At 41.6% G+C, this 27,975-nt stretch overlaps 1 protein-coding gene and 1 long non-coding RNA gene across 4 annotated transcripts in view; both read right to left on the bottom strand.

The window, feature by feature from the left end:
- Positions 1-27,975, bottom strand: part of PDE3A (phosphodiesterase 3A) — a 302,331-nt gene that overhangs the window by 258,418 nt on the left and 15,938 nt on the right. The gene's annotated exons all lie outside the window — the stretch shown is intronic.
- LOC310642054 lies at positions 1,215-12,930 on the bottom strand. 2 transcript variants are annotated; one of them, XR_014492826.1, is made up of 4 exons: positions 11,597-12,930; positions 5,445-5,515; positions 1,438-1,512; positions 1,314-1,350 (listed from the first exon to the last, which is right to left on the bottom strand). It is a non-coding gene; the product is annotated as an uncharacterized lncRNA (long non-coding RNA). The 2 variants fall into 2 exon arrangements; XR_014492825.1 differs by having other exon boundaries at positions 1,215-1,512.

Raw genomic sequence — 27,975 nt, 5'->3', positions numbered from 1 at the left:
AAATGGGTTCCCCCCCCCAAAAAAATAATGGGGGGAGGTGGTGGTGTTTCGTTGTAATGGTTGCTATGCAATTAGCTGTAAGCTGAGGACTCCCTATATAGTAAAAGAAACAAAACTTGGAACAAATGTAAAATAGTGTAGTAACAGCAAGAACCGTAAAAAGAGAAAACGGATCTGGGCCCAAATTTCTATCCCTTTTGCATTCTCATCTTGCAAATCATTTCAACAAAATGTTGCAGCGAAGATTAATATATGACAGGTTTGCTACAGTTCAAATGTTTCTAATCTAGAAAGGCAACACAAAAGAAACAACACCCAGCAGCTTTCATCCAAAATCACTTCTCCGATGACAACATTCAAGCTGTTAATGGGAATCACTGCCAGTTTACAAGTTACAAACACCTTCAGATTCAAATTCATTGCATCCTGCAGGGCAAAATAAAGGAATTTCACACCTACCTGAAGAAACACCCCCCCCCCAATAAATACAAATGTCTGATAAAACAATATGTAAAACTCTAAAGCCTATATATAGACCAAAACTTGTATGATTTGGATTGATTACAAAAAAGAAAACCACACACACGTTCAGTTCACCCACAGTTGGATTTTAAAACATTCAGAAATGTTAAAATAAAATAAATAGGGCAATGAAAAAATGGAAAACAATAAATATAGGTAAGTAAAGGTGAACTTGGAGGAATCGGAAGCAGAATTTTGTCAAGGAGGCTCTGTCTCTCCATTGCTTTTTTAACACGGCTGTGACTCACTGTTAACGATTTTAAATAACGTGTCTGGCAATTAAGTTATCAGTTATCCAAACAAGGGATCTAAAGCTCCCTTTCATTCTATCTGTGTGATCTGAAACTACAGCAAATTCATCTAGAGCGGGAGCGTCCAACCTTGGCAACTTTTAAGACTTGTGGACTTCAACTCCCAGAATTCTCCAGCCAGCCAATTCTGGGAGTTGAAGTCCACAGGCCTTAAAGTTGCCAAGGTTGGATACCCCTAAACCTAGAAACAGTTCAAATCTTTACTGATGGCATCAAAATGAAGTTTGGCCTGGGCAACGTGACAACAAAGCAAAGAAAAAAAGTGAATGTTTAGATGGAATCCAACTCCAGATTTTTACTAAAAAATCACAGCACTGACAAAGGAGGAAAGTTTTTTGTTTTTTTTAATCTTTGGCTGTTTTAGAAACAAACAATTCGTTTGCCTGTTCAAGTGAATTAGAAAAATTCTAAAATCAAAGTTGAGAGTAATAATACAATAAAAACAATTAATACTTGGACTTACTTAAGCAAGTGGTGTTGGCTGAACAGAAGAAAATCTAAATCCCAAAACTGATGACTGTGAAAAAATATAAACAAAAAACATGAGTCTGATATCCAAAAATATTAGTATGATTATAATATTGAAAATTGAATGACCACATACTTTTACCCATTTTATGAGATTTCTGGTTTTAGGTAGATTGATATTTAGAACACACCATACCAGACATCACTGTAGCTGGGGGAAAAATATCACATTTTCTTTTTTACAGATCTGGCAATAACAACCACAAAATAGCTGCAAAATAATTGGAAAAGATTATAAACTATTGGGATTTAACAACTGAAATACAGAGACTACGGAATCAACCAGTAACAGTTTACCTCATAATTATTGGAGCCTCAAGAGCTATAACTACGAAACTGTCAAAACAGCTGAGAAAATCAAAATAATTTGACCTCACAACATTTAGCTTATAACAAACAGCTTTGTTTGCTTTGCTGTAGATATATTACACCCGTATTTGGTCAACTGTTAGATTTTGGATGAAGCTTGAACTGATTTTAAATTACCATCACAAGAATAATAATAATCAACATTATTAGATTAAGCATTACTCACATGCCCTTCCATAAACTACAGTAGAGGCATAATTATGAATTAAGCCTTAAATATAGGTTCATGAACAAAGGATGACGTCCTATACCTTTATATATTTTAGTCTTTTTTTAAAAAATTTCTTGACTTGCAATGGAGAATTCAGCCTGGCTCCAGTATCAGCCAGTGAATCTGACAAAGTCAACAATGTGAAGAGCAGAGTTATCAAATCTTTTGTTTAATGGTGCTACTTCTAGTATTTTTTATTTCTAACTTTTTTCATCTACTGTTATCCCTCAGGATTAGGCAGGATACAAATAAGTTCAATAATCCAAAAGCAAAAAGCAGTGAAGATTTTTGGCTTAGTCATTTCCAGATTTCCACATCATCGGGTGTTCTCGTGAGACCCGTCAGGCTCAATTGTGGCGGTTAAGTCTATCTGTAAAAGGAACCATTATTTTATTGGTATGGTATAACAGTCCTCTCTCTTCCACCCCGCCCTCTTTTAAATCCTGAGATTTGTGTTAGTGTTAGTGTGTCTGTGTCTGTGTGTCTGTGTGTGTGTGAGAGAGAAAGAAAACATGTCTAGGAAAGATATATACCTTTCTTTCTCCACAACACTGTGGATCTAGAGCTGAAATCCTACCTCAGTCCCAGGTTGAAAAAAGTGAACATAGAGCACAGGATAATTAATTCTCACATAAAGTCACTTCTTTCCCATTTCCATCTTCCACCAGTGGAAAGGGGCAGAGGCCCTGATGCATCTATTTCAAATTCTCCCCAGCCACATGCTGGGTCTGTTAATGAGCACTTTTAAAAAAAGAGTGGACATCCCACGGAGGAGGTGACTTTTGCTAAAAGGACACATGTACAAAAAAAGAATAGCCAGGCAAGTCAGTGCAAGGGATAAAATGGACTGGCACCCTCCAGGTCTCTGACAAAGAGGAAATGGAGCACAGCACCATCCATTTAAAGGCTGAATCTGCTTGGTAGTGGATGCACAGCAATTAGGCACACTGTAGAAACAGCTGCCCATGGTTATGAGTGAATGGAAGCCCGGCTTGCTTTACAGATCAAGATGGGCTCAAAAGACCAAAATCTGGGCAGGGGACAAGAGGGAGGAGGTATTAATTCTGAAGGACAGAAGGCACAGTTCTGTCTTGCTCAGACGTTACCAGCTGAGGACATAGGCGAAGATGCAGACAACAGGTGCATTAATAGACAGGGTGGCCTTCTGAAAAAATGAACATGAATGAATCCTCTGCAAAATGCCAGCCAGGACTTATTCTGGAAAGTCCATTACACTGAAACATAAGAAGAGAATTCCTGTATCAGGCCATTGGTACATCTAATCCAGAATAATGCTGTGGCCTCACAGATCTTTATCTTTATCTTTATTAGACTTATATACCGCCCTTCTCCCGTAGGACTCAGGGAGGTTCACAAGGTTTTATTAAAATAACAATACAACAATTACAAAAATTAAAAACAGTTAAAATAATTACATTTAAACCTTGAATAAATATAAAACCCCAATTGAAATCCAAATTAAAACCCCAATTAATACTCTCAGTCCAGGCCAGAAAGCTCAAAGAGCCACGTATTCAGTTCCCGGCAGAATGAGTGAAGATCAGGGGCAGTCCTAAGCTCTACGGGCAGCTGGTTCCAAAGGGCAGGCGTACACACAGAGAAGGCCCTCCCCCTGGGTGTTATCCGCCAGCAATCTTTTACCGGCAGTACCCTGAGAAGACCCTCCCTGTGGGAGCGCACAGGACGAAGGGAGCTTGATGCCAGCAGCAGGTGTTCCCTCAGATATCCCGGACCCAAGCCATTTAGGGCTTTATAGGTCATCACCAGCACCTTGAATCTCACCCGGAGGGCAACCGGAAGCCAATGCAGCTCGCGGAGCAGAGGTGTTACATGGGAGTATTGGGAAACCCCCATCACAACCCGCGCGGCCGCATTCTGCACCAGCTGAAGCCTCCAAGTGGTCCTCAAGGGCAGCCCCATGTAGAGAGTGTTGCAGTAGTCCAATCGGGAGGTCACAAGCGCATGAGTGACTGTGCGCAGGGCATCTCGGTCCAGGTAGGGCCGCAACTGGTGCACCAGGCGAACCTGGGCAAAGGCCCCCCTGGTCACGGCTCCTATATGGTCTTCAAAACTGAGCCGCGAATCGAGGAGGACGCCCAAGTTGCGAGCCCTATCGACGGGGGGTAACACAGATGAATTCAGGATGCCCTAAGAATGGACATATTGGACTCCCTTTTCCAGTGTCACTCTCTAACGAACAACTTATAATTACTCAGGGTCGGTCTCCCTCTGTGTGTGTGTGTGCGTGTGTGTGGGTGTGTAAAATCATGTGGTCACAGAGACACTGCAATAGGTGCAACTATGAGGAATAGTTGTAGTAACTCTCAAGGGTTGTTGAATGAGTGGCCATTCAGTGAGGACTAACCGTATCTGATGGCAATGAATTTCCCACTATTACATGCTGTGTGAAGTACAAATAAATTTTGATTTGCCGAACCTACACAAAGGACTTAGCCTGCAATGATCCAATCCCTGCAGCAGCGTTGTATTTTTTGTGTACCAACATCACCATGTAGATGACATAAAACAACACTAACATTAGGCAATTTGTCCCATGTTTGGGGCCTAGCAAGGTAATCTAAATAGTTAACAAGCATTTAACACATATCTCCCTTGCTCCTCAGCTAACAAAGTGAGATAGAGCTTGTGGCCTAGAGGTAAAAACAACTGCCTAATGTGCAATCAGCCCAGGTTCGAATCTCAGAAGGGTATGGCTGACTGATGAAAACAAATAAGTTTGAAATGCGTATCAGTCTCCCTTTAATTCTTTATTAGCAATCTAAAAAATTTTTACACAAATATGAGCTGTCACTGTTGTGACTACTGCCTGTCGATGGCCTTCGGTTAGGCTGAAACAGGAAATAAAGATTTGTCCCATGTTTGGGGCCTAGCAAGGTAATCTAAATAGTTAACAAGCATTTAACACATATCTCCCTTGCTTCTCAGCTAACAAAGTGAGATAGAGCTTGTGGCCTAGAGGTTAAAAACAACTGCCTAATGTGCAATCAGACTGATGAAAACAAATAAGTTTGAAATGCATATCAGTCTCCCTTTAATTCTTTGTCAGCAATCTTTAAAAAAAATTACACACACACACACACACACACATTATATATATATATATATATATATATATATATATATATATATATATATATATATATATATATATATATATATATATATATATATATATATATATATATATATATATATATATATATACATACTGAAAGGCATCAACATTTATGAACTCTCCATACACACAAGGCCACCTGCCTCATTCTCAAACTTTTTCTTGCCAAATGTCTTCATGCAGACAACTACCATTGAGAGAGAGGGGAGGTATTCCTAGAGTTACGCCACTCCTGTAGCTCCCACAAGAAACTGGGCACGGAACGAGTACAATATGTACGCAGCCTGAAAAAACAAGAAAAATCTCCTTCTGGCTAGCAAAAAGTACACAAACTAAACAATCAAACCTAGATCAGCCGGGTTTCCTGGATTGTGCACTCTCTCTTGCTGGAGAAATCAGATCAAGTCATTGAAGGAACTGCATTAAAGGAAAACATTACTACAAGCAACAGTGAAGAAAAAGAATTTGGAAGAACATACTCGATCCAGTCACTTGTTCCCACTCTGCCTTTCACTTCTGAATGTTTTCCCATAACTGGACATGGCTTGATTCCTAAAACATTTGCTATGGGATCTCGTTCACCACCTCCTTCCTGATCAAGATGCAGAACACCAGACCTATGGTGACCAATCCATCTGTTTCTAATTTTTCTCCTGTTTTGCCTACATAATCCTGCTCCATCCCATTTCCGAATTAAATTTAATAAAATTTCGAAACAATCTTCACAGATGTTCCAATCGCTTTTGAAATTTCCCCTGCTCATCCTTCCAACCATACAAAAATGTATACCTTTTGTATGGATTTTATCTTCAGCAATGGACTGTTTTAATTTACAAAATGTTAGTAGGTATATCCTATAGGTAATAGAGCTGTGGTGGCGCAGTGGTTAGAATGCAGTATTGCAAGCTAACTCTGCCCCACTGCCAGGAGTTCGATCTGGACCATCTCAAGGATGACTCAGCCTTCCATTCTTCCGAAGTCGGTAAAATGAGGACACAGATTGATGGGGGCAATACGTTGACTCTGTAAACCACTTAGAGAGGACCGTAAAGCACTAGGAAGTGGTATATAAGTCTAAGTGCTATTGCTATCTGGATGCTTTTTTTTTTTTTTTTGAAGCAAAGTGCCCAAGTTGCAAGCTGCCTATGAAGCAAAGAAATGCATGTTAATGTTGGGTCCGAAAAATCTCTCCTGCAATTGCTTGCATCTAATTTCCCCCTAAAAAAAGGCTTATACTATTTTGTTATCCTCAAGGTGTTTAAGGGTTTATTTAGAATTTCCTTTCCATTAATCTGTAATCGGGAAGAAAAAAAACACCCTTTGCTTCCTCAACTAAAAAACTGGAGAAACTCTTACATGTAGCCATCCTTTAGAGTCGGGGTCTCCAACCTTGGCAACTTTACAACTTGTGGGCTTCAACTCCCAAGTTCCTGGCTGGCTGAGGAACTATGGGAGTTTATTTATTTATTATTATTTATTATTTTATTACATTTATATACCGCCCTTTCCCGAAGGACTCAGGGCGGTTTACAGGGTAATTAAAAACCACAATACAAAAGTTAAAAACAAGTTTAAAAAAATTAAATTTGTCCCTGTATAAATAAAACCCCAGTTAAAATAAGATTAATCCTCAGCCTGGGCCAGAGAGCTCGAAGAGCCAGGTCTTCAGGTCCCGGCGGAATGAACGGAGGTCGGGGGCAGTCCTCAGCTCCACTGGCAGCTGGTTCCAGAGGGCAGGCGCACCCACTGAGAAGGCCCTATCCCTGGGTGTCGTCCGCCGGCAATCTCTTACCGGTGGCACCCTGAGAAGACCCTCCCTGTGGGAGCGCACTGGACGAAGGGAACTTGATGCCGGCAGCAGGTGTTCCCTCAGATATCCCGGACCCAAGCCATTGTTGAAGTCCACAAGTCGTAAAGTTGCCAAGGTTGAAGACCCCTGCTTTAGAGTATTATGGAAGCCAGGGAATCCAGGAAAGCGGAAAACCTCTGTGAAGCCTACAGTTCCATAAAACATAAGCCATTCATGTACTTGGCAGCTCATGCAGGCACACCTTGTCCGTTTGTAATAGAATAACTTTATTTCAACTGTGAAAATTTGACCCAAACATTCTTCCTTTGGAAGTAAGATCAAAAGCACTTTCTCTTTCATAAGACGGAATGAGCCCAAGGGTTTTGCTGAATGCTTAAAAAAAGAAAGAAGAAGAAGTAGTTATCAATTCCCCATCCCTTCAAGATTTGGATCTCTGGCTAGAATTTGGCAACCTTTCTGGAGATAAAGCTTCTGAAGTCATTCTCACGTGCGTAACAGCACTGGCCTGCCCTTCACCACCACTTTGAAGACTCCAAACAGCTCCTCCGATTCGCTAACTACATTTTCATCCAATGCAATCCCTCTTGAGACAACCAGCCTCTGGAGGGAAGCCAAACCTGACTATCTATAACACTACAGGTAGTCCTTGACTTACGACTACAATTGACCCCCAAATTTGTATGGATAAAAGAGGCAGTTTGAGTGACTTTTGCCTCATTTTTACAACCCTTTTGCCACAGTCATTAAGTGAATCACTGCAGTTGTTAAGTGAGTCATGTGGTCATTAAGCAAGTGCGGCTTCCCCCCACTGACTCTGCTTGTCAGAAACTGGCTGAGAAGATTGCAAATGGTGATAATGTGACCTCAGGACAGTGCAACTGTCACAAATATATACTGCCATGTTTCCCCTCAAATAAGACCGGTCTTAAGTTTCGGAGTAGGCCTTACCTCACCTCCAGCTCCGACAGCCCCACCCAGCTGGTCCACTTCTTCTGGGGCCGAAGTTCTGCAGCTGCATTCGGGCCTGCATTTTACAGTCAGGCCTTTCCAGAAGGCCTAAGCAGCCGAGCACCGAGGTATGGGTTCAATCCATAGCTTGGTGCTTGGCTGCTGAGGTCTTGCAGAACTGAGCTATCAATTGAATCTTGGCTGCAAAGGCCTTCCGGAAAACCCTGTGACTGAGAAATGCAGGCCTGGCTGCAGAAGATGCTGCTGCAGAAGAAGTGGGCGAACAAGGAGATGCCTGGCTGCAAGGTAAGTGGGTGTGGGCGGGTGGGTGGGGCAGTTCCACACCCCCGCCCTAGCTTGATTTTTAGGTGTGTGCCTTGCCCAAAACTAGGGCTTGCGTTTAGGGTAGGGCTTATATTAGGCCCACCCCCAAAAATCAAGCTAGGGCTTATTGTCAGTGTAGGCCTTACTTTCAGGGAAACACGGTAGTTGCCAAGCATCTAAATTCTGATCATGTAACTATGGGGGATGCAGCAAAGGTCATAAGTGTAAAAATCGGTCACATTTTCAAGTACCTTGTAAATTCAAATGGTCACTAAGCAAATGGCTGTAAGTCAAGGACTACTGTACTCCTGATTGGAGAAAGAAGTGCCAGAATTCAGGTTAATTTTTACTCAAGTACATTTTATAATTTATTAAATTTGCCTTTAATACAGGAGGAAAAGATAATATACACAGCAATCCTTCCTTTTATTTTTCCTCACAGTAACAAGGCAGTTTGGCTGGAATGAGGAACTACAGATAGTCCTCACCTTATGACCATAACTGAGCCCACCATTATGATTGTAGATGGTGACCACTGCCAAGTGGGTCATCGTGAGACCGTGCCCAATTTCGCAACCCTTTTTTCCAATGGTTGTTAGGAGAACATGGCAGCTATTAAGCGCATCCATTGTTCGAACATTGGCTAAAATGGGTTGGTTTAATGACCACGACATTCATTTAATGACCACTACAAGCAAGGTCATAAAATCAGACGTGGGCATGTGCTTAACAACCTGCACAACTTATGACCTCAGCTCTGGGCTCAATTATAGTGTGAGTCAAGGACTACCTGTATTCAGTTTCTTCCCACAGCAGTGATCAAAAGCTCCGTTGCAATTTTCTGTCACCCAGTGCATTCCAGATGTGTTTCACCACCCATGGTTCCCAGCTATGCACAAACTGCTATCAGCCTCCTGGGATGCTCCATTTTTGTGCTCCTGCCATTAACTGCAGCCCAAAGTCCTCACTTTTCTTTTTTCTTTTTTTAAGGAAAATCAGTAGCTCCCATGTTAAACTTGAGATGAATCTTCGTCGGACCAAAACATTTCAAAAAGGGAGCGTTGCCCCCAAATTAATTTAAAAAAACACACAATTACACTTTAAATGTAGCCAGCAACCTTTGAAATGACAAAGGTATCTTTTACAAAAACTGGTTTTCCAGCATTATTTGCAAATCTTGAATGGCTGGGAGAAGGTTGGCAGTTCCAGAGGAACAAAGTCGCTTTCAGGGATCCATTTTCAGCTTAGCGGAAACAAAAAGATGCCAAAGAAGGCGACTGGCCAAAACTATGCATTGTTTTTCTCAGCAAATTGAGAACCTCCAACTCTTTGATCCTGGTCAAATGTTAATATTTCCTTACGTTTTGATGGTAGGAAAATCCCTCAGATAATTGTTCTACATCTGCTACCAAAAGATGCAGGCCTTAGCATAAAATAGCTATTTTATGTCAGGCCCCAAGAAGCAAGAACGATACGTGAAGTCACTTAAGAATAGCTTCCTTTATTGTTCTTGACTTGTAGACAGATTCTTGCCAGACTAAAGCAACTAACAGCAGAAAATATTTGTAGCTAAGGGTTGAACTGCAGGGTTTTTGCTGCTTCTGAGCTTGTTGTTGTTTCATCACCAACCAAGAATCAAAGTTTGTGTGTTATCATCATCACTGCATCATCGTCATCATGCTTGACTTCATAATCAGTATGATTTCATCATCACTGCACAACACTGATGATATTACCCAGTTTGGTAATGAAATGCCTGCAAGAAAACAACCCAGCTCAGAGAACACCAAAGACCTCATTAAAGCAACTGTCTGCAAATACAGATATATTCTGGGAATAGTGAGGAGGATCTGATTTAATCCTCTTCCCAACAGCCAAACTTCCCAAGCTCTGGTGATTCTTTGCCCTCAGCCCCTCTCTCCTAGGAATCTAGACAACATTCCACCACATCTTGCTTGTCTTCTACCCAAGACCTCAATCCAGGTGCATGGAGCCAGCAATCTGGCCCATGTGAACATCTTCACGAGTGAGTTAAATATGGGAAGGAAAAGAACTGCTGCATGCCTCTTTTACAAAAGGGATTGCCTAGGAAATCAGGCTACACAAGTAATCCTCCACTTACAATGCTGCACTTAGTGACCACTGAAAGTTATAATAGCACTGGAAATAAGTGACTTATAACCAACCCTCACCCTAACCATTGCAGCATCCCCGTGGTCATGTGATCAAAATTCAGAGGACCGGCAACTGACTCATGTTTAGGACAGTTGCAGTGTCCCGGGGTCATGTGATCGCATGACCTTAAAGGAGCGAAGTGCTATGTTCTGGTACAACAATGCCTAACGCCTGATATGTCTATAACCAGTTAAATGTGGACCTTCAAAGCTGAACCTTGACAGACCTCCATATGGTACCAATTCTTCATACTCTGGATCTGACTTTTGCTTCTTCCCTTTGTCTTCTCTGGAGTCTCAACTATGATTAAAGACTGGTTTAAGGTTGACTTCTATTTATTGCTTATTCTTCTGGTGTCTCTCTCTGGTCTTGAACAGAAGGACATAAAAATTGATTCCCGGTCCAAATCTACACTGAAAATGCAGATTGGCAAGCCGATCCAGCACCTGGATCTCAACCTTTTCTATATCCCGCACCCATAGAATGCTTCTGATATATTCTCGCACCCCTTATAAAAGTTTGAAATAATGCCAATGAATTATGCATAAACGCTATAATTTTGAAAACCCAAGTTTTCGTAACCCCTGGAATATCATCTCGCACCCCTGGTTGGGAAGCCCTGGATTAGATGGAACGTTTCATCATTTTCAGAGCAAAGGATGAACACACACACACACACACACGTGAAATAGGCTAGCCGAGAAGAAATATTTTTACAGTCTGGCGATGCAGAACTGTTTGGATAAATACTAGCTGAATCACATCACAGAAGATTTTGAAAAATTCAACCCTTCTCTCTTATAGGCAGTCTTTTCTTCTCTCTTCTGGCAATATCTCTTTCTGTTCGAATTTGCAATTAAGTAAAAAAAATAAAACAAGGAGCTTTTACTGCCAAATTTACTGCCAATAAAATATGGCAGTTTGGGGGGGAAATAGAGCAGTTTGGGCGAAAGTTGCCCCATTCCTTTTGACCTGCATTTGCAACAGCCTTTGGCACACAAAGGAAACATCTACGTTGTATATATGTACACCCCTACTTGGGAAGGATAACTGACCTTGGCAAACATTGTACAAATTTGTTTGAATGCACAGAAATGAATGAAAAGTGTCTCATCCACTCAGGAAGCAGACTACATGGTCCATGATTAACCTGCTGTTCAGAAACTGATCTTCTTGTTTCTGATCAAAGCATACTCAGACACGTGTATGCACATACACAACACACACACACACACACTTACTTTTGGCTAACATTCTTGGCTAGGTCAGCCAAGGCGCTTCCCCACATCCACCAGTCCTGCAGTTCTCAAACAATTCGGTCTCAGCATCCCCGTATACGACGCAGCATCCCAAACAGCAGAAATTTATCGCATTGCATGAAAAAGTAAAACTGAGAAATTTCAAAATATTTGACTTGGTGGACCCTTGGAAGCATCTCAGGCGTGGTTTCCATCACACAACTATCCATCTTCCTAACTTTCCTTCCCCCCACCCTCCATTTTTTTTTAATTCCATTTATATCCCGCCCTTCTCCGAAGACTCAGGGCGGCTTACAAGCTTAGCAGTAGCCTTCATTCTATGTATATGCCTGCTTATTAGGGCTTTCACACACACACACCAAGCGGCATTATTACAAAGTCAGCTTAATTGCCCCCAACAATCTGGGTCCTCATTTTACCTACCTCGGAAGGATGGAAGGCTGAGTCAACCTTGAGCCTGGTGGGATGCGAACCTGCACTAATTGCAGGCAGCTGGTGTTACTTAAGGAGGCATTAGCCCACTGCTCCACCACTGCTCCATTCCTTAGCTTCTGCCCAGTCCAGTAAAAAATGTGTCGTAAAGTCACTTTTTTCAGTGCTGTCGTAACTTCGGTCACTAAATGAATGTTGTAAGTCAAGGACTACCTGTACTTGCCATGATGAATGGAAAGAGGGGGTTTGAGGGAGATTATTTTCTAGTTTTAGGAATCGTGAGTTTTAAAATCGCACCTTCCCCTCATTTGGGCCCCCCCTTTCTTCCTTCCCTGAAAACTCATCCCACGGATCTCAAAAGATTCTCTTTCTGAGACCATGGATGGCAAGTTCTCTCCAAGCTGCTGATTAGAAGTTTCCTGCCCACGTTATAGCGAATCTTCTCTTTCTCCACTCCACTCCACGTCACAAAACGAGCTTATGCTCGCACACATGCACACACTTTAAAAAAAAAACACCCTTAGGGACTATTTAGGGGCTATTATCTCAACCACAAAACACAACCACTTGGAAAAAAGGAAAGCCAGAAGCACGATAATTGAGAGGGTGGAAGGGAAGGGGAAGGGGGAAAAAAAAACTGCTCATTTTGTACGGCTCACAAATCTTTGGTGGCATCGTTTCTCTATTCTCCTTGGCAGTAAATGTTATTTATTATTTGGTCCCTTGTTTGGGGAGAAGCAACAACCAAAAGGAAATAAAACTGGTTTTAAAACTGTTGGAGCCTAACGTTCTATTTATTTGAGGATGGCTATAATGACTCTCAAGTGATCCAGCAATGAACTATTATCACAGTTAAATTACAATGCTGAAGATATTTATTTATTTATTTATTTATTTACTTACTTACTTACTTATTTATTTATTTATTTATTTATGGGACTTATATCCTGCCCTATCTCCCGAAGGACTCAGGGCGGCTAACAACAATAACATATAATAAGTACAGAAATTAAGATAAAATTAAAATTAAAGTCATCTGTGCAATAAATTAAAATTAAAAATTGTAAACATAATTAAAATGCCTGTCAGTCCAGGTCAGCCAGGTGGAAAAGGAGTGTTTTGAGGCCGGGGGGGGGGGGGAGGATTAATTATTTGAAATCACATGGACTCTAATTTGGGGGACAAGGTTGAAGAAGAGGTGAAATTTACATTTAATAATAGTAGTAGTAGTAGTAGTAAAGTTGGAAGGGACATTGGAGGTCATCTAGTCCAATCCCCCCCATACCATTTCAGACAAATGGCTGTCCACTCTCTTCTTCTCTTCCCTTTTTTTTCCTGAAATAGGAAGGGAAGGGGAGAAAACAATTATTTGGAAGCTTTTCAGCTGCAAAGAGTGGAGGTGGGTGAAAATACCTTTCCTTGGAAAGATTGTGCAAAGGTATTTCCTCTCCCTGCTGAAATAATATTTGTTCTCATGTCAGTCTTGGTGTTTCGGAGCCTCACAGCCAATTTGCCTGTAATGTCTTCTGTATCTCTGGGCATAAGGGGACATATTTAAATCCTCAAAAGGCACATAAAATCAGGGTTTACGGATCTTACATGTATACCCTTGTAGCATTTATATTTCTATAAATATAAATGAATATTTTGCATTCATCGGCTGTATATTAATACTACAAAAAACGTGGGTACACAAAACCATTGCATGTTGGATTTTCTTTTTTTAAAAACATCTGTAAGATCCCTACCACAGAAGAGAGTTCCTCTCTGCAGGAAATTATGCAACAGAACTGACATTTCATTCCATTACACTTGAGCAAGCAGATGTTAAATTCGATCGCCATTAAATACCAACAAATAATTAATAAAGTAATTGTTCCCACTGTGGAGCAAGCTTCTTACCAAGATACACAAGGAAATATCTGGTTACCATACCCTCAGATGCCTGGACTTCAGAGCTAAGACACAGAGACAATCAAACAAGGAAGTAGGAGTACAGGCAGAGCCTGGAGGTGGAATCAAGAGAGGAATCAGCCTAGAGTCATTACATGCTCACAAGTGGTCTATATCCAACCCATCTTGAATTCTGTTAACTCTTGTCAAGCGCCAATTTAATCCTAACTGTTAATTGGCTAGATTCTTATGTGTATGCAAGAGCAATAAATCAGCTTAACTGGAACTTAATGTGTGGTCTTGATTCTTCGTATCTGACAATACTGAAAAGTGTCCATTAGATAGATAGATAGATAACCTTTATTGTCATTTTTTCCTGTGGGCACACATTAAAAATGAAATTTAGTTGCTTCGTCTCAAAGTGTATGCATACATAATACATTTAAAACATACTATATACAACATATGTATAGACGTACACCCTTACATATAAGTAACATATACATATTATTCACTGTCTATCTTGGTAAAAGTCTTCAAAGATCCTATGGAGGAGTTACCCTTGGACTGACTGAAGCACTTCTTGACAACACACTAAATCCAAATTAACAAAATTAAATTGCTATTTTTTCATATATTTGGTTCAAACAAATTGTATTATGACTGACTGCCCTGCAAATCTTAAACAGAGTTTTTAGAAAGTTTATAAAAATTACATTTGGCCCGACTGTTCAGAAACTTTCCAGTTATCAAAATGTCTAGGTATCAGCCAATGTCTAACCAGTGGTATGGAATTCTTGTAAGCCAATATTCAGAAATCAAGACATAATCCTCTTAATTTCAACAAAAGGCACTTTTTTCCCCCTGTAGCCAGGCTGTAAGTTGATATAGAAATTCGGGAAAGTATCAAGTGAAAGAAAAAGAGACAATCTGGTGTCACGGTTAAGGCATCAGGCTGGAAACTGGAAGACTATGAGTTCCACTCCTGTCTTAGGCTTGAAGCTATTCACTCTCTCAACCCTGGTTAGGAGGCAATGGAAACCACTTCCAAAAAGCCCTGGTGAAAAAACTGCAGTGACTTGTCTAGGCACCAAGGCTCAAAAACTGACTCAAAATTACCAAAAATTTATCAAAATTAGCAAGAAGTAATGCGTTCCAAAGCATGAAGTTTCCAAGGTCCATTAACTTCATTGCCCCAAGGCTTCCCAAGCAATAGCAACAAGGATTGTAAATTGGCTATAACCAACCAAACACAACGCTTTTCCAGCTTTCTCTTCCCATTACCTAAGAAATCCTGCATTACCTATTACAGAAATCCTTCTTGTTTGAATATTTGATAAAGGGGACTTTGTGCCCTCTCTTTCACAGTTGTCAAGTGTAGAAAAAGCAAGCACACATTTAAGGCTAAATTTGCAGTGAGTCCTGTGTGGCATATTTTGCTTTGCTGCTTTTAATCCATGCAGCAACCTATCATTTCATTCTACAGAGATTGAGAACTTTCTCTGAAGCAAAGGATCAGGACACGCAACACCTATCCTAAAGTTCAGATTAATCCCTGGAGGTGATTTATTGAAAGTTGAATCACACCCAACATTTTTGGTGTTACTGAATAAACATCATCAATTCATTAAGGCTGATATGGCAAATATTTACAGGGGGAGGTGCAGACAACTGAGAACCTACATGAGTAAAATATATTGATGACTTCATTCTGCAGCAAAATGATCATTATAGTTCCATTTTTCAAGGCACTTGCAATTCCTTTATTTTACCCCAATTTCTTGTTGTTGTTAGCTGTGAAGTTATGTCCAACCCCATGGACAATGTTCCTCCAGGCCTTTCTGTCCTCTACCATCTTCTGGAGTCCATTTCAGCTCACGCCTACTGCTTCAGTGACTCCATCCAGCCACCTCATTCTCTGTCATCCCCTTCTTCTCTTGCCCTCAACCATTCCCAGCATTAGGCTCTTCTCCACTGACTCCTTCCTTCTCATTAGGTGGCCAAAGGATTTGTTTTAGCTTCAGGATCTGGCCTTCTAAAGAGCAGTCAGGTTTGATCTCTAGGACTGACCGGTTTGATCGCCTTGCAGTCCAAGGGACTCGCAGGAGTCTTCTCCAGCACCATAGTTCAAAGGCCTCAATTCTTTGGCGCTCAGCCTTTCTTATGGTCCAACTTTCACAGCCATACATTGCAACTGGAAAGACCATAGCCTTGACTATACGCACTTTTGTTGGCAGGGTGATGTCTCTGCTTTTTAGTGTGCTGTCTAGATTTGGCATGGCTTTCGTCCCCAGAAGCAAGCGTCTTTTAATTTCTTGGTTGCAGTCCCCATCTGCGGTGATCTTGGAGCCCAGGAAAACAAAATCTGTCACTACCTCCATTTTTTCCTCATCTATTTGCCAGGAATTGAGAAGGCCGGATACCATGATCTTGGTTTTTTTAATGTTAAGTTTCAACTCAACTTTTGCACTCTCCTTCTTAATACAATTTCTTAATACACTGTTATAGATACAATCTGATGCTTTGCCCTCAATTGTTACTAAAAGTAGATATCACAACATTCCTTGCCAGGGTGCCTTTGGGTGTTCTTAACAAAACAAGGATGTGGCAGGTATGTTATTAGACTACCCCCATATTACACCTGGCACCTTGATCTCACTGAACCACTTATTAGTGATTCATATCAGAAACCCAAGAGCCACCAAACTACTAGGGAAGCACCGACCCGGCGGACTTTGACAGTTGACAGCTGTCAAATGGCCGCCGGGAGCAACAGCGCATGCGCACCGCCCCACCGGCCGCCATTCTCAATGACAGCTGTCAAACGGGCTGCCGGACCAAACACGCACGCGCCAGATTTGACAGTTCCCGGAACTGTCAAATCTGCAGTTCACAATCTGGTCCTCCGAACCGAGCCAAACGCTCAGCTGAGAGGAATTCCCCGACAGCCGCCGAGCTGTCAGATTGCCGCAGGACGATTGGCTGCTGTCTAAGCGGCGGGAAAAACACTGTTACCTGATTGGTTGAAATGTTTGACAGTTCTCTATAAAAGCCGGGATTGTTTTGACAGTCAGCTGCCCGGAGCTGAATCGAATAAATTCGTGAACCTTTGCCTACGGTCTCTCTCTCGTCTTTGTGAAGACATTTCAATTAGTAAGTTTTCTCACCTATCATAATCAGCTATTTTAGATTAGCCTCCTGCAAGATCAACATACTGAAACATCTAAGAAGGTCATAAAATCTGCAGACAGTGTGGTTTCCTCTACAATTGGCTATGTCCAGGATCTGGTTTTCTACCTATTCACTATCACATTTGTTGGCTACCTCATCAGACTCCTCCACCAATCATGTACAGCAGGGGTCCCCAACCTTGGGGACCACTTTATGACTTGTGGACTTCAACTCCCAGAATTCCTCAGCCAGCATGGGGACCTCTGTTGTACAGCATTTCAACACCTTTTGTAACGTTCTTTTTTGCTTTATGTCCATTTCTTAAATACATTTAATAAATGAAAATACTTTATTTAGCAGTGCTTGGAAATATGAAACGAGGAGACTGCAATACCAGGTTAAAAAAAATCCAAAAAAGAAGTTTAAGTTGAAGAACACAGCCTCCCACTAAAAGTTCAAGAACATTAACTTGTCTACTATTGATCTAAAAGGCAGTGAAGATGCCGGGGTTGTTTTTTTTTGTAATTTGTGGTCTGAAGTAATTAAGTTGGGGTTGGCACTGAGGTTTATACCTCTGTTATTTTTTACTAATTTTAATTTTTGGACTTATTTGACATGTTGTTTTTAGTCATACTGTCAGCTCCCAGGGACCAATTTGATTATGACAGTTTGCAAATTTAATAAATAAAAAAGAAACAAACTTTTTGCTTGAAGTCAGGGGTTGCCATTAAATGAACCCAACAGCTGCAAAAGGTATGTGACCAGTAATGTCATAAAAGAAAACAAAAGTGCTCAGTGTGTTTGTTGAGTTCCAGGGTTTAAGGCAGGGGTCCCCAACCTCCGGTCCGTGGACCAGTACTGGGTCATGGCATGCCAGCAACTAGTCTGCACAAACAAACAAAGCCCCATCTGTGGGATGTAGGCAGCACACAAAACTACGCCCCCTCCATTCCACGGAAAAACCTCTCTCCACGGAACCGGTCCCTGGTGCCCAAAAGGTTGGGGTCCTCTGGTTTAAGGGACAAAATGCAGAAACTCAATGTATCCATTTCACCTTTTAAAACCTGCCTATAAGTCTTCAGAAAAAAGAGAGAAACTTTGGCTACAATGCCCCTGACAGGGTCCGCAAAAGGGCATGGGGATCTTTCCCGCCATAAAATGCTCAATCCTTCCTTAGCCATTCTCATGCTACCAGAAGAACGAACATGATCAGATGAAATAATCCACCCACAGAAGTACTGACATCTTTTCCAAATTATTTAGAAAATATCCCAATAATGCTGAATTTCCCCTGCATGCAAGTGACTTCGAGCCAAAAGGGAAAATATTACTAGAGTGCTGGAGAAAACGTCCATGTTTCTCTAGAACTATGTTGTTACTCCGACCTAAAAATAACTACTAATCAAGGCAGCCATGGATTTAATACTTCAGATTCTTTTACTGTCAGTCCTAGGGTTAAAAGGGCAATTGAGATCAGAATTTCTGTTGCTACGTGGTGTGGTTGTAAAGCACAATGCCATGTGACTGCATCACTTAGCCACAGCAATTCCAGCAGTCCCAGTTGCTTTCGTAATCCAGAGACCGAGTAGCTTATTAGGGGAGGATCTATGGGACCAGAATTCTAGACCAGGGATCTCCAAACTTGGCAACTTTAAGGCGTGTGGACTTCAACTCCCAGAATTCCTCAGCCAGCCATGGGGAGTTGAAGTCCACACGTCTTAAAAATTGCCAAGTTTGAAGATGCCTGCCCTAAACAAGCAGACTTGCAGGCAAAAGCTGTGGGTGGATGGGTGGATGTCATAGGTGAGTGTCACTGAATGTAGGTGGGATGAGGGGGGCTGCAAACAGATGCTTCTGAATACAGTTCACAGTTCCTCAGGAGAAAAAGCAGCAGGAGCAACTTACAGGAACAACCCCAATAACTTCGTTTGTGGGAAGCCAGCAGGGAAGGTTAAAAATGGTGTTCATGTAACCGCCATGATATTGATCAGAGCGACACTGTGATCACGAGCCAGCACCCAAGAGTCCAGATTATAATCATATAATCATAGGGATGGCCAGAAATTTGAGGACAGTGCCGTTGTAACTTTGAATGATCTCTGAATGACTAGTCGTAGCCCAAGGACTACCAGTATTTGCCAAGACCAGGGGTAGGCAACCTTGGCTCTTTTATGTCTCATGGACTTTAACTCCCAGAATTCCTGAGTCAGCATAGCATAGCTGACTCAGGAATTCTGGGAGTTGAAGTCCATGAGTCATAAAAGAGCCGAGGTTGCCTACCCCTGGGCCTAGACTCTAAAGAAGAGACATCAGATCTTTGACAAGTCAAACTGCTCTGCTGGTAGGTTAAAATTAGCAAGTTGCCTGATCCGGAGAAGGACCTGGAGAATGAAAGGGACCACAGTTCAGCTCTGCACAGAGATCCCCACATCTGGCCTCTCTTAAAGGCACAGGCAAGACATCTCTTTGGGATCCTGGAGAACGGCTAGAACAGCTAATAATCTGCCTAAGCATAAGGCAACATCTTAAGATTCTGCAGAGTTTGAGGGGGTCCCTGGTGCCCTCTGAGCTTGGTTGTTTTCTTGCAGGAGTTTCATTACCCAAATTAGGTAATATCATCAGTGCTATCAGTAACCACCATTGATGATGTTACCTGGTTGGGTAATGAAACATCTGCAGGAAAGCAACCAAGCTTAGAGAGCACCAAGGACCCCTCATGTCAACCCTAAACTACAAATATTCTCCTTTATTGGTCCGCAGAGTTTCTCCAATCTTAGGGTGAGAAGCATGAGATTCTGCTTTACATTGAGCCAGACCATTGCTCCAGCTAGCTCTGTGTTGGCAACACTGATAATCAGCTGGTATCCAGAATGCCACAAAGTCATTTTCCTAGCCATGCCACATGCATTCACAAACTACTGTCCACCTCTGAGCTATGGACATACTAACAGCGTGGACTTTTGTTCACATGCAAGGTAAATCCAACTTAGATGGCATCTGTAGACAACTCTTAATAATTCTGAAAAGGCACAGAGACGATAATACATTGGCTTGCTTGCTATAAGCTCTTCCACTACCAAGTTATTAAAACAAGATGGCAACTAAACAGTGGCAAATTAAAATGAGAAGCTACAAAAGTCCTATTCAGAAGACTCCGTGTTAGCAACCTAATGCAATGCTTTTGTGCACCAGCTACTTAGGAATTCTTGCGCTAGTTTCTTCCACACATAAATTGGCCACCTTTTATTTCCCCCAAAAATTCTAAAGGATGGATAGGAGTCATAATGTAAACATAATGCACCAGTGTTGTGTCCCCAAACTTCGTAACATAAATTATTATTATTAATAATAATAATAATAATAATAATAATAATAATAATAATAATAATAATAATAATAATAAAAAGTTGGAAGGGACCTTGGAGGTCATGCTCAGGCAGGAAACCTTATACCATTTCAGGCAAATGGCTGTCCAGTCTCTTCTTAAAAACCTCCAGTGTTGGAGCATTCACCACCTCTGGAGGCAGGTTGTTCCATTGATTAATTGTTCTCATTGTCAGGAAGTTTCTCCTTAGTTCTAGGTTGCTTCTCTCTTTGACTAGTTTCCATCCGTTGCTTCTTGTCCTGCCTTCGGGCGCTTTGGAGAATAGCTTGACTCCCTCTTCTTTGTGGTAGCCCCTGATAAATAATTAGAACTTCTGGGGAACAGGAGACAGGCTCTTTTATTCAAGCAATCAATAAGGTTGACACAATCAATCAACCACCATGATCTGCCTCACACCAAAGGCAGCCTTATTTAAGAGTTGATGAAAAGTTTCTCTTTGCTTTTATTTTATTTTTTAAGAGAGACAGAGAATATGCAAAGGAAAGCAAATCAATGGATATCCAGGAACGGGGTAGAGAAAAAAACCCCAATCCTGTACTAAAGTGTTCCTTGGGTCAGTTCGTGCATTGTGATGAACCTTGGTGTGTGTGTGTGTGTTTTTTAAAGTACATTGTTTATAACCACAACTAAGAACACATATAGCATATGAAAGCATATTGTGGCTTACCGTCCAACCAAACTATGTTAAGTCCTGCCAAAAGACACTGTGACTCATAAAGATGGATGACACCAAAACGCTCTGAGAGATCAGGAAGAACGAGGGTCATTGACCTGGATCACAGCCCCCTTTCCACACATACCTACTCCATACAGAGATGAAGACCTTGTTTAAATTGTCCATCAAATCCACACAAAAAATCTCCTAAGCTCTCTTCAAAACCCCTGAGGTGAACACATTTGATAGGCCCAACCTCCCCACAAAATAGAAAAGGAGCAGCAATTCCAGGGCTGTGACTCAATTGAGAAATCAAAAATGCATTCCAGAAGAAAGCAATGTCCTAACTTTTCTGCACTGAACGAGAGGGAGACGTTCGTATCCAGGTTTATGATAATACATTTTATTATACCAGTGTTTCTCAACCTTGGCAACTTTTAAGCTGTGGGGCCTTGAACTCCCAGAATTCTCCAGCCAGCCATATTGGCTGGAGAATTCTGGGAGTTGAAGTCTACACAGCTTAAGTTGCGAAGGCTGGACACCCCTGATTACCAAGTGCCATTTTTCTTAACAGGAAGAACATACAAACAAACAAAAAACTGGCTGGGGGTATTCTGGGAGGTGACAGCTTAAAGTTGCCACTGGATTGTACAGTATTAAGTTCTTTTTTTATTTATATTGTTTCCTGAATATAAATAAAAAAGGAACTTAATACTGTATAATCCACTGGCAACTTTAAGCTGTCAACTCCCAGAATCCCCCGTGTGTGTGTGTGTGTGTGTGTGTGTGTGTTTGTGTAACCATGCTGCTAGTTATTCGGTCCACACTGGCTAAGTGGGTGCCCCAAATAAGTACTGTACACATGCGGTAGATCAGCTCCTCTTATTCAGTAAGTCAGATGAGAAACAGTTTCATTCAATTAAAAACATCCCTACCTGTTAAGAAGTAGTGTGAACTCTTTGCTTTCTATTGGAGTTATTGAGTCTGTTCCACATCTGCTACTGATACATCAGTAGTAAGTGGGGGGTGGGGGGAGGAGAAGGAGGAAAGAAATAATTCCTTTTGGTAACTAAAACACTCAAAGAGGGAAGGAAATTGGGCATTCAGCCTTTTAATAAAGGAAATGTTTATTCACTGGCAGCTTTATGTGAATGCCTGAGTAATATGGGCCACACTGAAGACATGTAATTACCAGCGTTTGAAACTGGTCCACCCGAAATTGCTAAAAAATTAAAAGCTGAATATTAAATCCCATCTCTCTTATCTCTAGTAAGTAACTTTAGTTATTTTACTTTGTTACAGCGAAGCTGTATTATTACTATTATTAGGATAAAGGTGTAATCTTATCTCTCTTATCTCTAGTAAGTAACTTTAGTTATTTTACTTTGCTACTTACAGCGAAGCTGTATTATTACTATTATTAGGATAAAGGTGTAATCTTTATCTATCTACTAGACCAGGGCTTTTCAACCAGTGGTACAGGTACCACCTGTGGTACATTAGCACCTGGCAGGTGGTACCCGACCATCCTAGAAAAGTGGTAGCAGGGGAGGGGAATGAGCTGAACCAGTGGCAGCACCGCACAAGACTGAGCGAGAGATGGCTGGAGCTGCAGGGCTGTCAGGGCTCAGTGGAAGCGCCAGGATCAGCGCCAGGCTCCAGCTGGAGCTCGGCGCTGATCCTGGTGCTTCTGCTGAGCCCAGAAGAAGTGCCGATCAGCTGGAATGTTACAGCATCTCCAGGGTCTTGCGATTTACATTCAGATGCTTGGCAACTGATTCATATTTATGACAGTCAGTGTCCCAGGGTCATGTGAAGTGACCAAAACCTGCTGCAACCACCCAGCAGACGGGGGGGAAAACCAAACACCTCCCACCCACCCTACCCCCACTGCCAATCCTCAACAGAAATGCTCACATCAATGAAAACCCCGGACAGGAGGAAGAGCGCCGCCGGGCGGGCAGGCGTCTTGCTCGGCTGTGGCTTGGGGGGCACTTTTTTCAGTGCCATTGTAACTTCAAACAGTCACTAAGCGAATTGTTGTAAGTCGAGGACTACCCGTACTTCATCACTTTTTTCTTTTTTTTCTTTTTTTTTTTTTTTTGGTCATCAGTTTTTGACACCTTACTAGGCAACTGGTGGTACTCGGATGTTGCCATATCCTAAAAGTGGTACAATGGGTGAAAAGGTTGAAACGCCCTGTACTAGACTAAGGAGTCCTCAACCCCTGAGCCACAACCCGCTGGGACCCGGGCCGCCAAAGTGTGGGTGAGCACACGAAGCTTCATTTGTGCATGCGTAAGGGTCATAACTAAAGTTTTAGTAGTAGACGGCTTACTTCAGAAGCTATAATTCCGATGCAGTGGGAATAGATTTAATGGGATTTAATTCTATGCAAACACGGGTAGAATTCTACTGAAGGTTTTCAGAAGATCCATTCATAATATGTAGCAGAGACACCACAAACAAACCTACATTTCTTCTCTGCAACACAACAGGCCACCCTACGGAAATGCGGTTGAATCAGTGGTGGGATTCAGCCAGTTTGCTCTAGTTCGGCAGAACCGGTAGCTAATTTTTTGTGGCCCGGGCCCAGAATGGACTTCCAGAAGCAGCATCCACACAGAGAACTGGTTGTTCACATATTTGAATCCCACCACTGGATTGAATGTGTGTCTATAGCTTAAGAAATCAAACCAAGGAAACTCAAAGGTGCTTTTTTTACCTTTTTTTTGTAAATACTTTTATCAATTTTCTAATTTTACAACCATGAGTATTTACCACTGAATTACCAATGGACCCAGACAACACGTTGTTTATTAAGTACTCATGATTGCAAAATTAGAAAATTAATAAAATATTTATTTAAAAAAAAATCAAAGGTGCTTTTCAAAAGGCAACTAGAAGAAGCAATGAAGCTTCTTGGATGAGAAGCAAAATGTCTCCCTCGAAGAAAAAAAACAGTCCAACGGCCTTTTAAAAATGCATCTTTGAGACAACTATAACCTGGATGACCAAGACTCTCCACAGACAAACCAAGGAAAGCCTTCTTTCTGATTAACTGGAGTTTCCCTAAATGTTAAATGGAATCTAGGATTCTTGGTTAAGTTCGGCGAATAGTCAAACAGTTATTTGTTTATGGGGTTTAAAAAAACCAGCAACTTGAGTTTCAAATTGGGAGAAAACAGGCATAAATCCACCCTGTAGGGACTATCACAGCTTGCTGCAAATTTGGAAATTCTAAGTTTCAAAGAGTTTACATCCTTTCTTCCCTATGTTAAACAGGCATCACAGCTCTGTAATTTAAAAGCATGTTATGTTCTTCAAGAACTCCGTTACACTAGCAATCCCCAACTCAAACCCCTTTCTAATATGCAAGAACAAGTGGGAAATGAAACAAGTATTTAGCAGATCTTTAGCAGTAGACCTCTCAGTATGTTGGATTAGAGACCTAATTTTGCATGAGGACCTCCCACATCCCCATGAAAAAATAAGAATCAAAGCCCCAATTGAGGGCTAGACATGATGCTAGATGAAAAACTAGATCCCTAAAGTGGTCAAATGGATTCACACAAGAGAATATCACATTCCTTTCCTCAATCCACAACTCCACCTAAAATTAAATTATTTTATTAAAACAGCCATCAACCTTGCAAGATATCCAAATCTCCCAAGAGATCTCATGAGACCTCAGCCTTCTTTGATAACCTCAGTTGAGATTTAGTGTCACATCCGACTCATGGGCTGTCCCGGTCCGGCATGTGACATCACCAGGGGTGCAGGGCATCATCGCCATCAGGGGACGGATCGTCATCGGGGGCAGGGCATTGGCAGTGGGGAGTGGGGCATCAGCAGCAGGGGACAGGGCATAAGGGGCTGGATGATGGAATCACCATTTGCAATCCCAGCTGGGAAAAGCTGGATTTGCTTAAGGACTGCATGATTCATTTAACAATTGCAGTGATTTGTTTAGCATCCATGGCCAAAAAGTCATTAAATCATGCATGACTCACTTAACATCCACCCTGCTTAGCAACAGGTCTTAACTGTGGTCAAGGACTACCTATGCAGGAATTTCCACCATCCAAATCTGCTGCCTTGTCATATTCTGTAGGGCAGTGATGGTAAACCTTTTAGAGACCGAGTGCCCAAACTGCAACACAAAACCCACTTATTTATTGCAAAGTGCCAACACGGCAATTTAATCTGAATACTGAGGTTTTAGTTTAGAAAAAAACAACTCATACATTAACATCTTTTGTCTTAAAATAAAAACACAATAACAAAGCTTTCAATGATACAAACAATTAATGTGATTTTTGCTGTTGTATGCAAGCTGATAATTTGTCTAACCTTGGCTTATACTTTGTAAGTTTGAGAGCAACGCATGCAGCACTCAGGTCATCTGTTATGTCTGTTTCTTGTGTCAGATTTGATATAATTCAAAGCTGAAAAACAGCGTGCTCGCTCCGGCGGCTTGTTTTGGCTAGGAAGTGGCTTGAGAAATGGCTTTTTCCTGCAAAAACGTAGCCAAAGAGCGAGGCGCGCGTGCCCACAGAGAGGGCTCCAAGTGCGCTCTCTGGCACGCCTGCCATAAGTTCGCCACCACTGCTGTAGGGTGCTTAAACGTGTCTAATTCAACATAGGGAGATCTGCAGAGGTGCCAGGCTATGAGAAAACAGTAACACTAAAGTAGATTCTTTTGAGAGATAACTGCAACCTAAATTCTTATTAAAATGAAGAAATACCCTATGCTTTAATCTGAATTAATGCACACAAAACCCTATTTTGTGTCATAAACTATGTGGATTTGGAGGGGGGGCTTTCTAGAAACAGAAAGTCAACCTTGCAAGCATGATTGCTCACAATGAATATTTGGAAAATGTACTATGTCAGAACTGCATGGCACGGCTAAATTTAAAGAAATAAAAGAGAAAATACCTGTTAGCCAGTGTTGGTTTTTAAATTACTTAGCAGTCATAGCAAACGATTCAGAATTAGAGAATGTTCAGACATACTTGGAAAGACAACCGTTTCCACAGTAATTTTTTACGAAGAAAATCAAAACAATCCTCCTGAATCAATGCATTCTCCTTTGGAAGAAGAGCTTTGGAAAAGCACCAGGGCAGCCACAAATTCTAATAAAAGCTCACCAAGGCACTTCTCTGAACAGCAAGTGAAGCATTTGCTTGGAGAAAAAAAGAAAGAAAGAATATTGTAAAACTATCTGCCCAGAATAGTTATGTATATCAAGTAGGTATACAAAAACAAAGGAATATGGTAGGGCTGACAATGGCACCCAACAATGCTTCCCAAAAACCGTTACCAAATTTTTACTTTCAATAGGTAGGTTAGGACGCTGAGCTTGTCGATCAGAAGGTCGGCAGTTTGGCGGGTCAAATCCCGAGTGCCGCGTAACAGAGTGAGCGCCTGTTACTCGTCCCAGCTTCTGCCAACCTAGCAGTTCGAAAGCACGTAAAAAATGCAAGTAGAAAAATAGGGACCGCTACGGTGGGAAGGTAACAGCGTTCCGTGCGCCTTTGGTGTCTAGTCATGCCGGCCACATGACCACGGAGACGTCCTCGGACAAGCGCTGGCTCTTTGGCTTTGAAACGGAGATGAGCACCGGCCCCTAGAGTCGGAAACGACTAGCACGCATGTGTGGGGGAACCTTGACCTTGACCTTGAAACCAATTTCCTAGTTATCGTTACATCAAACAAAATCAACTTTAGCTTTTGTTCTTGGCATGTGTGCAGACTAACACACCTTTAACAGCCAGTTGTGCCCCATGGAATAGGAAAAATTGCATTTCAGTACTTTGCTGACAGAAACGGTTCTTTTCCAGTACATTATTTTGAAGCAAACCAACCAGGCAAGAAGTCATACAGCTCAACATATACCGGTAGTCTTCAACTTATGACTGTAATCGACCCTGACAATTACAGTCATAAGTCATAATAGTTGTAAAGCAGGTCACGTGTAACTGGAGCTGGTTTTATTATTATTATTATTTGTGCTGTGGTTGTTAAGTCGTAAATCCAACATGGCTGTTCCAAAGGGAACATGGAAGTCATAAAGGGAATGCAGAGGCCGTAAAGTGACCCCATTGTTCGTTATGGGTCAGTTTTTCATAAATCATAAATTGCAATCACATGACTGGGGGGGGCAGGCAAATGGATGCAAATGTGGGCCTATTGCAGTGTGCCCAAAATTCTAAAAACGAGTCGTAACTCCTTTTGTGAGGGTTTATCCTAACTTTGAATGGTCAGTATGAAACTGCTCATAGGTTGAGGACCATCTTTATGCAAACCACAAACACTCTAGGTCAGGGGTAGGCAACCTCGGCTCTTTTATGACTCATGGACTTCAACTCCCAGAATTCCTGAGCCAGCTGACTCAGGAATTCTGGGAGTTGAAGTCCACGAGTCATAAAAGAGCCGAGGTTGGCTACCCCTGCCCTAGTTACTTCAATTTCAGCATTCTCATTTTTACTTTTTTTTGTTTGAAGAAAATCAAAGAGGGTGTTTTAAGTGGATCACCCTCCATCTATTTCTGATTAAGCTCCCACAACTTAGGTCTTTAGAGGCTTTTGCATTCACCACAATTTTTTTTTAAAAAAAGATCAGAGCTAGTTAAGACTATCGGAGGCAGCTTTTTGAGGCAGGAAAGCAGCCAATCAATCTGTCCAAGCCGAGCCTAGGGTGAGTTCAAACAGGTTTCCTTTATTTGTGCAAAGCTCATGGCATGCATACGTACACACTCAAAGTTGGATCACACTCAGATGTTACTCTACTCCATCTCTGCCTGGACAAGCCGGCAGCAAA

Source organism: Vipera ursinii (assembly GCF_947247035.1).
Source record: "Vipera ursinii genome assembly, chromosome: 6".
Classification (NCBI taxonomy): Eukaryota; Metazoa; Chordata; class Lepidosauria; order Squamata; family Viperidae; genus Vipera; species Vipera ursinii.
Note: the sequence above shows the minus strand (reverse complement) of the source record. Positions and strands in the feature narration are given on the sequence as shown.